Source organism: Etheostoma spectabile, chromosome 7, assembly GCF_008692095.1.
Source record: "Etheostoma spectabile isolate EspeVRDwgs_2016 chromosome 7, UIUC_Espe_1.0, whole genome shotgun sequence".
NCBI classification, from domain to species: Eukaryota; Metazoa; Chordata; class Actinopteri; order Perciformes; family Percidae; genus Etheostoma; species Etheostoma spectabile.
In genome coordinates this window covers 44028-56227 of record NC_045739.1, presented here as the reverse complement: position 1 = coordinate 56227, position 12200 = coordinate 44028, and the positions used below count along the sequence as shown (strand labels likewise).

General features: G+C 39.8%; 1 protein-coding gene and 1 long non-coding RNA gene across 2 annotated transcripts in view; one reads left to right on the top strand and one right to left on the bottom strand.

The window, feature by feature from the left end:
- The window catches only part of cables2b (Cdk5 and Abl enzyme substrate 2b), a gene marked incomplete in the record, with an annotated part of 41020 nt that overhangs the window by 5850 nt on the left and 22970 nt on the right, over positions 1 to 12200 (top strand).
- Positions 5988 to 12200, bottom strand: part of LOC116692786 (uncharacterized) — a 23539-nt gene continuing 17326 nt past the window's right edge. The window contains exons 2-3 of the long non-coding RNA XR_004332783.1: positions 9930 to 9939; positions 5988 to 5998 (exon numbers count right to left, since the gene is read on the bottom strand). This is a non-coding gene — a long non-coding RNA (uncharacterized LOC116692786). The remainder of the gene's footprint in view (positions 5999 to 9929; positions 9940 to 12200) is intronic.

Sequence of the window (12200 nt, the reverse complement as noted above, 5' to 3'; positions counted from 1 at the left end):
TCTGTTGGTCCATTTCTTTAACTGTCTATGTCCGAACTGAAACAAGCAGACCGAACGGTTCGGGTGTTTTTTCATGAGCCGTGCCACCCCTGGTCTCTGTGGTGTAGCCAGACTCTCCTCCACAGCACTGAGAAGAGACTAGTTAAAGAGGGAAGTGTTTTGAGATGTTGCAGCTATAAACCCAGCTGTAGCTGGTCTTTCCTCAGGTTTCCTGTGCGGACTGTTCGCTGGGACCGAAGCAGCTGAAATTAAAAGCAGCCGTCCCTGCACCTATAAACACTTCCTGGTGTGATTGGCTGGGGTCAGATACGATCATCAGTCACGCTCTGTTTGGCCTCTCTGGCTGTGCTTTATTAGCCCACAGACACACACACACACACACACACACACACACACTGCACACAAGAGCAGATGCTCTTACCGCACAGTGGGTAAGCACACCTGGTTTGTAGTCTACATGCTTTGACTGCAGTTTTTTTAATAATTTATAGAAATGTGCCTTCACCATCTTCCAGACAATCATTTATTTCCCAGCACATTTTTATATATATTTTTTATAAATTGACATTGAAGTTGACAAAATAATAACTGTGATTTTCCTGCTAAAGTTCAATATTGACTGTATAACTGATAAAACATGTCATGGAGCATTATAACAAGAGTCACCACCAGAACTGCTCTTTATTCTTATGCAGGGACGATAACATAGATATGAATTGCCAGCAAAAGGTGCTTTTCTTCTTCACTTCAGATACAGTATTAGGGACCACTAAGGTCTATATAAAAGAGACTTCAGATACAGTATTAGGGGACCACTAAGTGCTATATAAAAGAGACTTCAGATACAGTATTAGGGACCACTAAGGTCTATATAAAAGAGACTTCAGTACAGTATTAGGGACCACTAAGGTCTATAAAAAAGAGACTTCAGATACAGTATTAGGACCACTAAGGTCTATAAAAGAGACTTCAGTACAGATTAGGGACCACTAAGGTCTATATAAAGAGACTTCAGATACAGTATAGGGACCACTAAGGTCATATAAAGAGATTCAGATACAGTATTAGGGACCAATAAGGTCTATATAAAGAGACTTCAGATACAGTATAGGGGACCACTAAGGTCTATATAAAAGGACTTCAGATAACGTATTAGGGACCACTAAGGCTATATAAAAGGACTCAGATACAGTATAGGGACCACTAAGGTCTATATAAAAGAGACTTCAGAACAGTATTAGGGACCACTAAGGTCTAATAAAAGAGACTTCAGATACAGATTAGGGGACCACTAAGGTCTATATAAAAGAGACTTCAGATACAGTATTAGGGACCACTAAGGTCTATATGAAAACATCCAAAAAGCACCATGTTATGGGACACAGTGCAGCTCTACAGACTCTACAGTCTACCTTTGGAGTGAAATTTCATTCAGATATCTTGAGGTCAAAGGTGAAGGGACATGTTTTTAAATAGCCATGCCAGTTTGTCCCTCGCCTGAAATGTATTTTAACTTTGGAGCGTTATTTAACGCCCCTTCCTGACAAGCTATGACATGGTTGGTACCAGTGGATTCCCTAGGTTCCTGGATTTTATGAATCAATATTGGTATCATTCAATGAAAGTTTTCAAATAAATTCTATAGCATATTATGCAATGGGTTCATGTGTGAGAGAAGTGCTAGAAAAAGAACTCCCAGTTCAGGGAGCCCACATTATGTTTTTTGCTGCTGTACTATGTTGCTTTTAGAATTTGGAACCATGAGATGTTTCTACTAAAGTGGACATTAAACTTTCATGAGTTTTATGAAAACTACAAAACAGCCTCAAACACTTCAGAGGTGGGGATAACGTGTGCACACATCTGTACTGCATTTAAAGTTAGGACCTGATGATGTAACCTCAGCCAGACAACGCATGCTAACTTAAAACCTGTGTTGTGTGTGGTGTGTGTGTGTGTGTGTTGTGTGGTGTGGTGTGTGTGTGGTGTGGGTGTGTGTGGGTGGTGTGTGTTGTGTGTGTGTGTGTGTGTGTGTGGGTGTGTGTGAGAATTGGGGCACATTTTTACCCCTTTTATTACATTTTAGACATTTTGGTCTTCTTTTTACCCAGGAGCATTTCTTTTTTTGAGCAGGTGCTTAAAATGTTTTGTAGCTCATGAATTGATTATGGTTTCCAAGTGTAGGCACTATACTCAGTTTAGTTGGAGATTGGGGGGGGGGGTGTTATGCTAGTAGCGACTAATATACCCTACAGCTGCTAGCCTACAGCAGAGATGAGGAGTGGGCTACAGAAGGTCTGGGGAATCTTAGTCTTTCTAACTCCACATACCCATAACTTGTAGTCTTCAGAGTAGTCAAAACCACACCGACTGGCCACTGAATTAGTCAAATTTAACAACGCAAGCTTTCATTCACACACTCCTGTCCCAGCGTAGGATGCTCAGTGCTCATTATATCTAACCAGCGTCATTAGCCAACTAGCGTTATCCAGCGGCCGCAGCGGGGGCTGCTCGGTCCCTCCACTTTTTTCTTACGTCACAGCGATGACATCCCGGAGATAGACAGTATGCTAAGCTATCTCCCGGTTTCTGCTGCCGCATCGGTGGGGAGTAAAGCAGAGGGACAGCTTTGCTGCCGATGGCCCTCTGGTTCAGGCATCGCTTTATGTTGTATGGTATCTACGTTTCACAGCGCTGGGGCATTATTTCTGGTTTAAAAACCTCTCCGTGCCGAGTGGGGAGGGGCAGTTGGAGCATGCACATACGCCTAACCACAGTGAAGGTAAATACCCCAGTTACTGAAGGGGTCATCTAGGGTCTCGTGTTGTCTTCCCGTCAAAATTTTAAAATCAACCCTTTTGTTGACGCTTTTTATCGATGTTTTAACTTTTTCTTATGTTTTTATCCCTTTATTCAACACTTTTGTCACTTTTAACTTTAAACAATTATTAACTTTAGTTTTACAGTTATTTTTTGAATTTATGATCAAAAAACCTCATTTATAGGGAATTATACCTATAACGTTTGAAGCAGAAGTTAGGAATTATTTAGACTAAAATTAAAGGAAAGTACGTCAACTTTTACTCAATACTATTTCAAAAGCACTTCAATTACTTTTTCAAATGCTATAAAATTGAATATGATGCCCCAAAATGAACGCACTGACTGCAACTCTGCTGACCAACCTGTCAGCCAGGTGAAGGGAGGACACTCTGTCAGGTCTGTTTTGGCTGAGCACCCCCCCCCCCCCCCCCCCCCCCCCCCCCCCCCCTCCTCCTCCCCTGAATGACTTCATGGAGTCTGACGTAGACTGTGACAGACTCCAGATATATAATGAGGGTTGTTCCTGGTTTAAATTAGGATTTGGCTTTCCCCCTGATGACATCAGGCCCTGAACACTCTCTCAGCTAAGTAGCTTATTTGAAGCAGTTGCTGGATGAGCTTCAGGCTCTCCGCATCATGGTTCATCTGAGGTTCTCCTATTGCCAGGAGGAAATGAAACCAAACAGCAGTTAAAGACTGATAAAACAGAAAGAAAAGAAAGAGGAAGAGCCGGTGTGGGTCAGCATGAGTTTCTCAGTAAATACCCACCACACGGGGAACTGGAGCTCCGTTTTACATGTGGTGTAAATAAAAAAATAAAAACAGAATATCTGTGATTTGAATCCTGTCTTTATTAGTCACATCGGTAACAACTGACAACGTGACATTTATCTAAGTGACATTACCAGAATTTGTCTTGGTCATGATAACGTGACATTAAGTAATAATATAATACAGTATAATTATCATTATGTCAACATGTCGTGAATACAAAAAGAGGTGGATTTTCTGTTCATGTCAAGTGTTCACGACAAAGACCTCCTCTGGTAATGTCATCCTGTGTAATGTCAAGTTGTCATGACAAATACATCTTCTGTTAATGTCGTCCTGGTTCATGTCAACATGTCATTACAAAGACAAACAAATGTAATGTTAACTTGTCATAATCAAGGTACATTTTTACATCAATGTGAAAAATCAAATGACACTTAATGACCAAAGTCCTAAAGATGTATGACTTGTTTATGAGTTTTATGACACCTCATGACAGTATCATGTCATAGTTATGACAGTCATGTCACGATTATGTCGATACTGTAAGTGTTACGTCACATCATTCGTTTGTACCGACCCCTAGCTCCTACACCAAAACAACGCTTAAATTGTTATTGAACTCGTATTAATTCAGCTGATTCTAACCCCAAACTTAGAAATTAGAAAAAATCAATACAGCATAGTATTGCGATATTTTCAGTGGCAATACTGTATGGATCTTTTAATATATATGTGTTGGTCAGTTTGTCCCATTTTGCAGCTATAAATTTGAAGTGAGATGAACAAACAGAGAAATGTTTCTTTTTAGATAAATCGGATGTTGACAAAGTTTCCTTATGGCGACATCAGTTGAAATTGGGAACAATTAGAAGTTGGAAAAAAGGTTACAAATTGCAATATATTGCCAAATAATGCAATATGTTTAAAATCACAATAAAGTTGTATCGTGATTCCCACGTCCAGTTTGTAATGATGCATGACACATAATAGTTCTGGCTCAAAAACGATCACTAGGTTGAAAGAAGCCTCCAGTGTCAGTAGATCACCTTCACAAAAGGTTCAGTATATTCATGGTCTGATGTGTCTCAGGTCAGTAGGTCTTTGTGAAAAGGGACAACATTTAAATTTACTTTTTTTTTTTGCTGTTTTTTTTATCCCTAATGTATTGTTTTTGTTGAGTTTTTACTGTATTTTGCTGCAAGATACACTTAAAGGGGGGCCTTTAACTGGCAGAAAAATCTGTCACATCTCTCTCTTTCTCTCTCTCTCTGCCCCATTTCCTGTCGTCTGTCTCTAATAAAACCATAAAGTTATATTACAGATAAGTATTTTGCTCTTTGTGTCTGTTCTTCGTGTGCATGTGCTTTCTCATGGTTCCCCTCCCTTAGTTTCTCCCAGCAGTGCAAACAGCGCTTTAAGGTTTGGTTTTTCAAACTTAACTCAACCTTTCTTTCATTCTCTCTCTCTCTCTCTCTCTGTCTCTCTCTCTCTCTCTCTCTCTCTCTCTCTCTCTCTCTCTCTCTCTCTCTTTCTTTTGTTTCTATCACACTGCCTCTCTTGTTAGCTTGACAGCTCTGTAGACCTTTTGTAGTTCATTTTCCTTCTCCTAATCTTTCTCTTTTCTTTATCTATCTCACACATGGGTTGAAGAGATACGATACATTGAAGGTGGACACTGATAGATAGGTTAGGTGACTAAAGCTGCTGAAAGTTTGTAGTAATGTTCATCATAAATTTACCATTTGCAGGTGAAGACTACCTTGAAATGTCTGCAGTCAAGTGTTGGGACTCTTGCCACTGCTACAGTACAAGTGCAGCAGTGTTTTGTCTACTAAAATAGTAACATCAGAGTGGTTGACCAGTCACACACTCATGTACAGTACATGCAGATATCGTACATTTTCTCTCACACACACACACACACACACACACACACACACACACACACACACAGCCTTTTCAGTTGTAGCCCCCAAACTCTGGAATACCCTCTCACCCCATATCAAATCCTGTAATACAATTGCCAGTTTTACATCAAATCTGAAGATGCATTTTTACTTTCTTGCTTTTAACTACCCTTGAATCCTTCTAAAAAAAAAACTCAACTTTTTCTTATCGTTTTATATTTGCAAAGTCTGTTCTATTATTTTATTCTAAGTTACATTACTTGACTTTACGTTTGCCTAACTAGAGTCATAAAAGCTCACACACTTGATTATGTATCTTTAAGGCCAGCTGATTCTGCCTTCTACTGCTCTACCTGTAAAGCACTTTGGGTCAACTGTTGTTCGAATAAATGTGCTGTACAAGTAAAATGACTTGACACACACACACAGTGTAAGGGTTATGGTTTAGACCAAAGTTAGATTAAAGGGTTAAGTGTAGGCATGGAGTTGTCTGGCTGAGGTTACATCATCAGGTCCTAGCTTTAAATGCAGTACAGATGTGTACACGTTATCCCCGCCTCTGTCCTTTGAAGTGTTTAAGGCTGTTTTGTAGTTTTCATGAAACTTGTTTAATGTACACTTTAGTAGAAACATCTCATTGTTCGTTCCAAAAAGGTTGTGCTGAACTTGTTGCCTGAAGCAGAGAACGTATTTGACACACCCTCTGGACTAACACACACACACACACACACACACACACACACGGACTAACACAGACACACATTATCTGAATGTCTTGGTATGTGCATGTCTAAACCTGCATGCCTCTACAGTGAAAACAGAACTAAGCCCACTCCCCTCCACACCCTGAACATACACAAGATTCATCTCTCTTTGAGTCTGCAGACCATGTCCTCACCAATATGGATAAATCGTAAAACATCACACCAGCATCACTTTTGTCTGCACGCAAACCTTTTCAGAAGGACTTAGCAATATATTGATATTATATTGATGTATTGTGATATGAGACTAGATATTGTATTGAGGGAACAGTTGTTTAGACAGATATAGCTGAAAGATAGGGCTCTGCAATTAATTGAACTTCGATTTTGGCTCCTAACGATCACCAAAATAGTATAATATAAAAATGATTATTTTGCCATGTTCTGCTTAGCAAGAAAACTCTTATTTTGTTGTGTGTTCTTAATGACACGTGCATGTGCACATCCGCACGCGCACGTCCGCCCCTCCAGAACCCAGAAACTTCGTAAAAAAGTTTGCTTATGATTTTAACACCAAAAACCATGAGCCTGTCTTTTAAGGTTGACATTAGGGCTTTGCGATGGAGAAAATTACCCAATATATTGACATTGTGACAATATCGTAGGGTTGACTTGGTGCTTTTTAAAAAATATTTACTTAATTTTAGATAAATAATCATCAGTAATGTGGACTTAACTAAGTGGGCAAACATTAGAACAGTTAGAACAGTCTGGTAAGTTCAGAAAATGACATCACGTCACTTCAAAATCTAGGACAATCTAGTTTCATATCACGCTATCTATATAATATCAATATATTGCCCAGCCCTTGTTGACATGTGTAAAAACCTTACTCTTCTACAACATGAGTATGATAGTTCGTTGTGGTTTATACTTTAGAAAACCATCAGAGAATTTATCACCATCAGTGTGACCAAGACAGTCTTCCTGTGACCCGTGTGGTCTGGTTAGATAACAGATGCTCATCTCTGTACTACACACACACACACACACACACACACACACACAGTCTTCACACATCCAGTTCTCTGTGAACATTTTAATGTCCCAGGCAACAGGCTGTTGAAGAGACACTTCCTCGAAGATTCACATCATTATCATTATTTATAAGAAGTAAAGTCATTTGAACGGGCATAGCACTCTCCAAATCCACACAGTGCGTTTACATACACTCAAATAACTTCCATTATAACCAGATTTAATTTATAATATAGTCTCTCACATGAACACCTTACCCAGGTTATGCCACACTCGGATTAAATTTAAAGGTCCCATGACATGGTGCTCTTGGATGCTTTTATATAGCGCTAGTGGTCCCTAATATGTATTGAAGTCTCTTATATAGACCTTAGTGGTCCCTAATACTGTATCTGAAGTCTCTTTATATAGACCTTAGTGGTCCCTAATACTGTATCTAAGTCTCTTTATTAGACTTAGTGGTCCACTACTGTATCTGAAGTCTCTTATATAGACCTTAGTGGTCCCTAATACTGTATCTGAAGTTCTTATATGACCTTAGTGGTCCCTAATACTGTATCTGAAGTCTCTTTATATAGACCTTGTGGTCCCTAATAATGTATCTGAAGTCTCTTTATTAAGACCTTAGTGGTCCCTAATACTGGTCTGAAACTCTTTATATAACCTTAGTGGTCCCTAATACTGATCTGAAGTCTCTTTATATAGACCTTAGTGGTCCCTAATACTGTATCTGAAGTCTCTTTATATAGACCTTAGTGGTCCCTAATACTGATCTGAAGTCTCTTTATATAGACCTTAGTGGTCCCTAATACTGTATTGAAGTCTCTTATATAGACCTAGTGGTCCCTAATACTGTATCTGAAGTCCTTTTATATAGACCTTAGTGGTCCCTAATACTGTATCTGAAGTCCTTTTAATAGACCTAGTGGTCCCCTAACACTGTATTGAAGTCTCTTTATATAGACCTTAGTGGTCCCCTAATACTGTATCTGAAGTTCTTTATATAGACCTTAGTGGTCCCTAATACTGTATCTGAAGTCTCTTTATATAGACCTAGTGGTCCCCTAACACTGTATCTGAAGTCTCTTTGATATAGACCTTAGTGGTCCCCTAACACTGTATCTGAAGTCTCTTTATATAGACCTTATCATAATGATGAGAGGAAGAAATATAGCCAGAGACAGAAAATGTCTCTGGCAGTGAGGGGGGGAAAGGAACAGGAAGCAACAAACCGAGAGAACAGGCCAAAAAAGTAGAGAATAAGAAGGTCCAATAAATGTTTGTATACTATTTTAAGCATTCTGACAGCTCTGACAGTGTGTTTGCACCGGTTTATTTTAAGCTGAAACAACAGCAGCTATTATTGGTGGGACTTTGATGCTTTAGATGACTCAAACTGAATACAATGACTTTGCGTCCCAGAAAAACCCATCAGAGTCATTTTCTTCAGTCTCCTAATGCCATGCCGGCCTGTAGCTGGTTCTTGGCCCTAACCTGCAGAGTCCTGCTTATCTCTCTGATTTATTGGACTTGCTGCCGGTGCTGGAAGGTCACGTCTGTCTCAATCACATCTCCCTGCCAGCGCTGCTGCAGGGATGAGTCCCAAAACCCACAAATGAGTTCGCATTTTTGCATTTCAGGTTCCCTCATCTTGAAGGCATTGTTGTTGTTTTTTTAATGGTTGATTAATGTTTTTTTTTAACCCTCATGTTTTCCTTGGGTCAAATTGACCCATTTTCCTATATTAATGTTCTTTTTAACTACCCAAAATAACATGATTCCACACTTTTTGGCAAGTACAAATTTCTACTTTCATTAATTTTGGGGCGTCTCATTCAATTTTATAGCATATGAAAAAAAGTTGTTTTGAAATAGTATTGAGTAAAAGTTGACATATTCCAGTGATTATCCATCAACATCCATTCCTTAAATTTTAGTCTAAATAATTCCTAATTTATGCTTTTCTAACTCAAACATTAGGTATACTTTCCTATAAATGAGGTTTATTGACCATAAATTCCAAAATAACTGTAAAACTAAAGTTAATAAAAGTCAAAAAAAGCATCAAAAGCGGTGAAAAATGGAACAAAAATGTAAGAAAAAGTTAGATACATTGATAATAAAGCCTCAACAAAAGTGTTGATTTTCTATTTGGATGGGAAGACAACACAAGGGTTAAATAGATTTTTACTTTTTGTCGAAATTACGCTTGGAAATACACCAGGAAATACACCAGGAAATACACCAGGAAATACACCAGGAAATACACCACTTGTGTATGTTTAAGCTTGTTTGTTTCTTAAAAACGGAAGTTGCTAACCTGTGACTAAATGAGAATCCGAGCGTCATCATGGAGAACACCAAATCTATGGAAGTGTTTGGAAGCTAGTGGTGGGGACACAGTCATGTGACTGTGCTGTGGTTTGATTTTGGCTTAATGTTAGCTTTTTACTTCCGGCGATTGCATTTACGTTTTAAAAAAATCCCCCAAACCTAATGTGACTGAGAAAAGCGTTGTTGTTTTAGTCTTGGCTCGTTGGCCTTTTTAGTTCATGGCACAGAGATGAAGATATTTACAGAGTAATGTCACATATTCAGAAAATCCTTCCAAGTCTAAAAGTAGGTTATCTCAAGATCATCAACATACACGGCAGCATCGCAGACTGGATTTTTCCATTCCCACAAAACAGAAACTTTCCACAACATCCCAGAGAGATGTTGCTGGCTGGTTCTCATGGAAATGTGCCGCTGGTCAGACGTTTTTTGTAATGAGGCTGCAGATCCACAGCTCAGATACTGGGACAGATTTAGAAAGACTGGGAGAGCACTGGTGTCAGCTATCACACTTTAATCCAGATATTGTTGATGCTTATGGCAACATCGTCTTCCCAGCAGAAGCATCCCAAGCTGAGAAAATAATTTAAAGAGAACAGCCATGTGGCAGTTTAGCATTTGCTATCAGAAACCTATCCTGGTAAATGTCAGTCACTGCTGCAGAACTTCATCATGGTAACTGTGTGGGTGTCCGTCTTCCATCCAAACGTGTTGTTAAGTCCTGATTATTATGTGTAGCTGCCAATCATGAGATGAGGTAACTAGTGGTTACTGCAGCACTTAAAGACACTGGTCATTATTCAGCTCTGTAACCTCGGGAGTGGGGCTGGGTTGTACGGTGCATTGCTCAAGAGCACCTGGCAGTGCCCAGGAGGTGAAGTCCCAACCCAACTCCTAGCTACCCATATAGATATAGACATTTTTTAAAGGGGTCAAATTTGACTTGAGGACAACAGGAGGGTTAAACACACACACTGAATAAAATAGGTTTTAAATCGCTCCTAAGCCATTTTCTTCATTGAAGCCTCTCTCTCTCTCCTCTGTATGGTGTGTGGTGCTGTATATATAATAGATATATATATATATATATATATATATATATATATATATCTATATAATACTATATATATACTATTATATATGATGTGCCAAAATAAACCTGTTTGGTACTGCCAATTTGAAAAAAATCGTGGCATAGAATTGCGATATCAGTGCTAAAAAATCGTGTTTGATATTTTGTGTAATCGTGTTTGGAACCTGCTCATATTTCTCAAAGCAAAAATGATGGTATCAAAACATTTTAAACAACAACCATTCCTACTTGTTACTACTTACTTCCTTACTAACTTACAGGGTCAGGTGGCACCAGTGTCCTGCTCAAAGGCACTGCAGCAGAGACTGTTGTGTGGCTGTGATAACGATTCTAACATTTGACCCTAAATGGGTCCCTGTGTTGACCTGTTTTTAGTTATTATCTTAAACACCAGCCACTGTCATCATAATGATTAGCACCACTGTCATAATCTGCCAGGGGTATTGCCCAATGGGCTCTTTCCATTCCCACACAATGGAAACATTCCACAGCAATCCGGAATGCTGCGGAATGACGGTTCCCATTGGAAATTTGAAGGCTGAGAAGATTCCATCATGTGACCGTGGTTACAGTAGATACTAAAGATAGAATCATTAGAAATAGACTCTTTGGTTTATTAATACTGCAGAGGTGACAACTGAGACTGGAGGGGGGGGGTGACGCATGCACATCTTCACTGGAACCGTTCAAAATCTACATTCCAGTACTGAGACAACGTTGACTTCATCTTTGTGGTGTTCATTACCAGATCTGAATGGAATGCAGCGGCAACGAGTTCAAAGTTGAAATAACTTCAACTTTAAGTTAGTTGGGCGCCACCGCTCCCCGTGGGGAAACCGTTTAATGGCCAGCGCAGGGTGGTTCTACCAATGCTTTAATCCCAGTTCAGACCTAAGATTCTCAACAACACAAAACCGCTTCACACCGGTTCAGAGAAAGGTTTCAGGCTCGACTCAAACCAGATGATGGTGTGGCTGCGACTCGGCTGGTGGAGTCTCCAGAGGCTGGTCCTAGAGCGTAAGAGACGTCCCCTGTTTCAACAGCCAATAGAAAAGTCAGCTTGTAAAGTCAGCTCCAATGAAATGATGTAAATGTTAATGGACTCTTCTTATATAGCGCTTTTCTAGTCTCAACGATTACTCAAAGAGCTTTTACATAACACAGGAACCATTCATGCACTGTGACCTGCTCATCAGACACACACTCACACACATTTACACTCCTATGTAGCGGCGTCGGGGGCAACTCAGGGTTCAGTGTCTTGCCCAGGGACACTTTGACATGAGCGGTTGCCTGCAAATCGGAAGGTTGGGGTTGGTGCATTTACTGTAGGGCCAGGGATCGAACCTCCTGATTGGCAGGCGACCACTGAGCCAAATGATCCATAATCCATTTTATTTTCTGTTAACTGAGGCTCAATGTGTGATCGAGGCAGGCTAGAGAGTGACTGAAGAGAGGGAGCTCCTAGGACTAAAAATAAAACTTGTTTTTGCCAATTAATCACTAGAAATGTAACCGTAGCAGGCA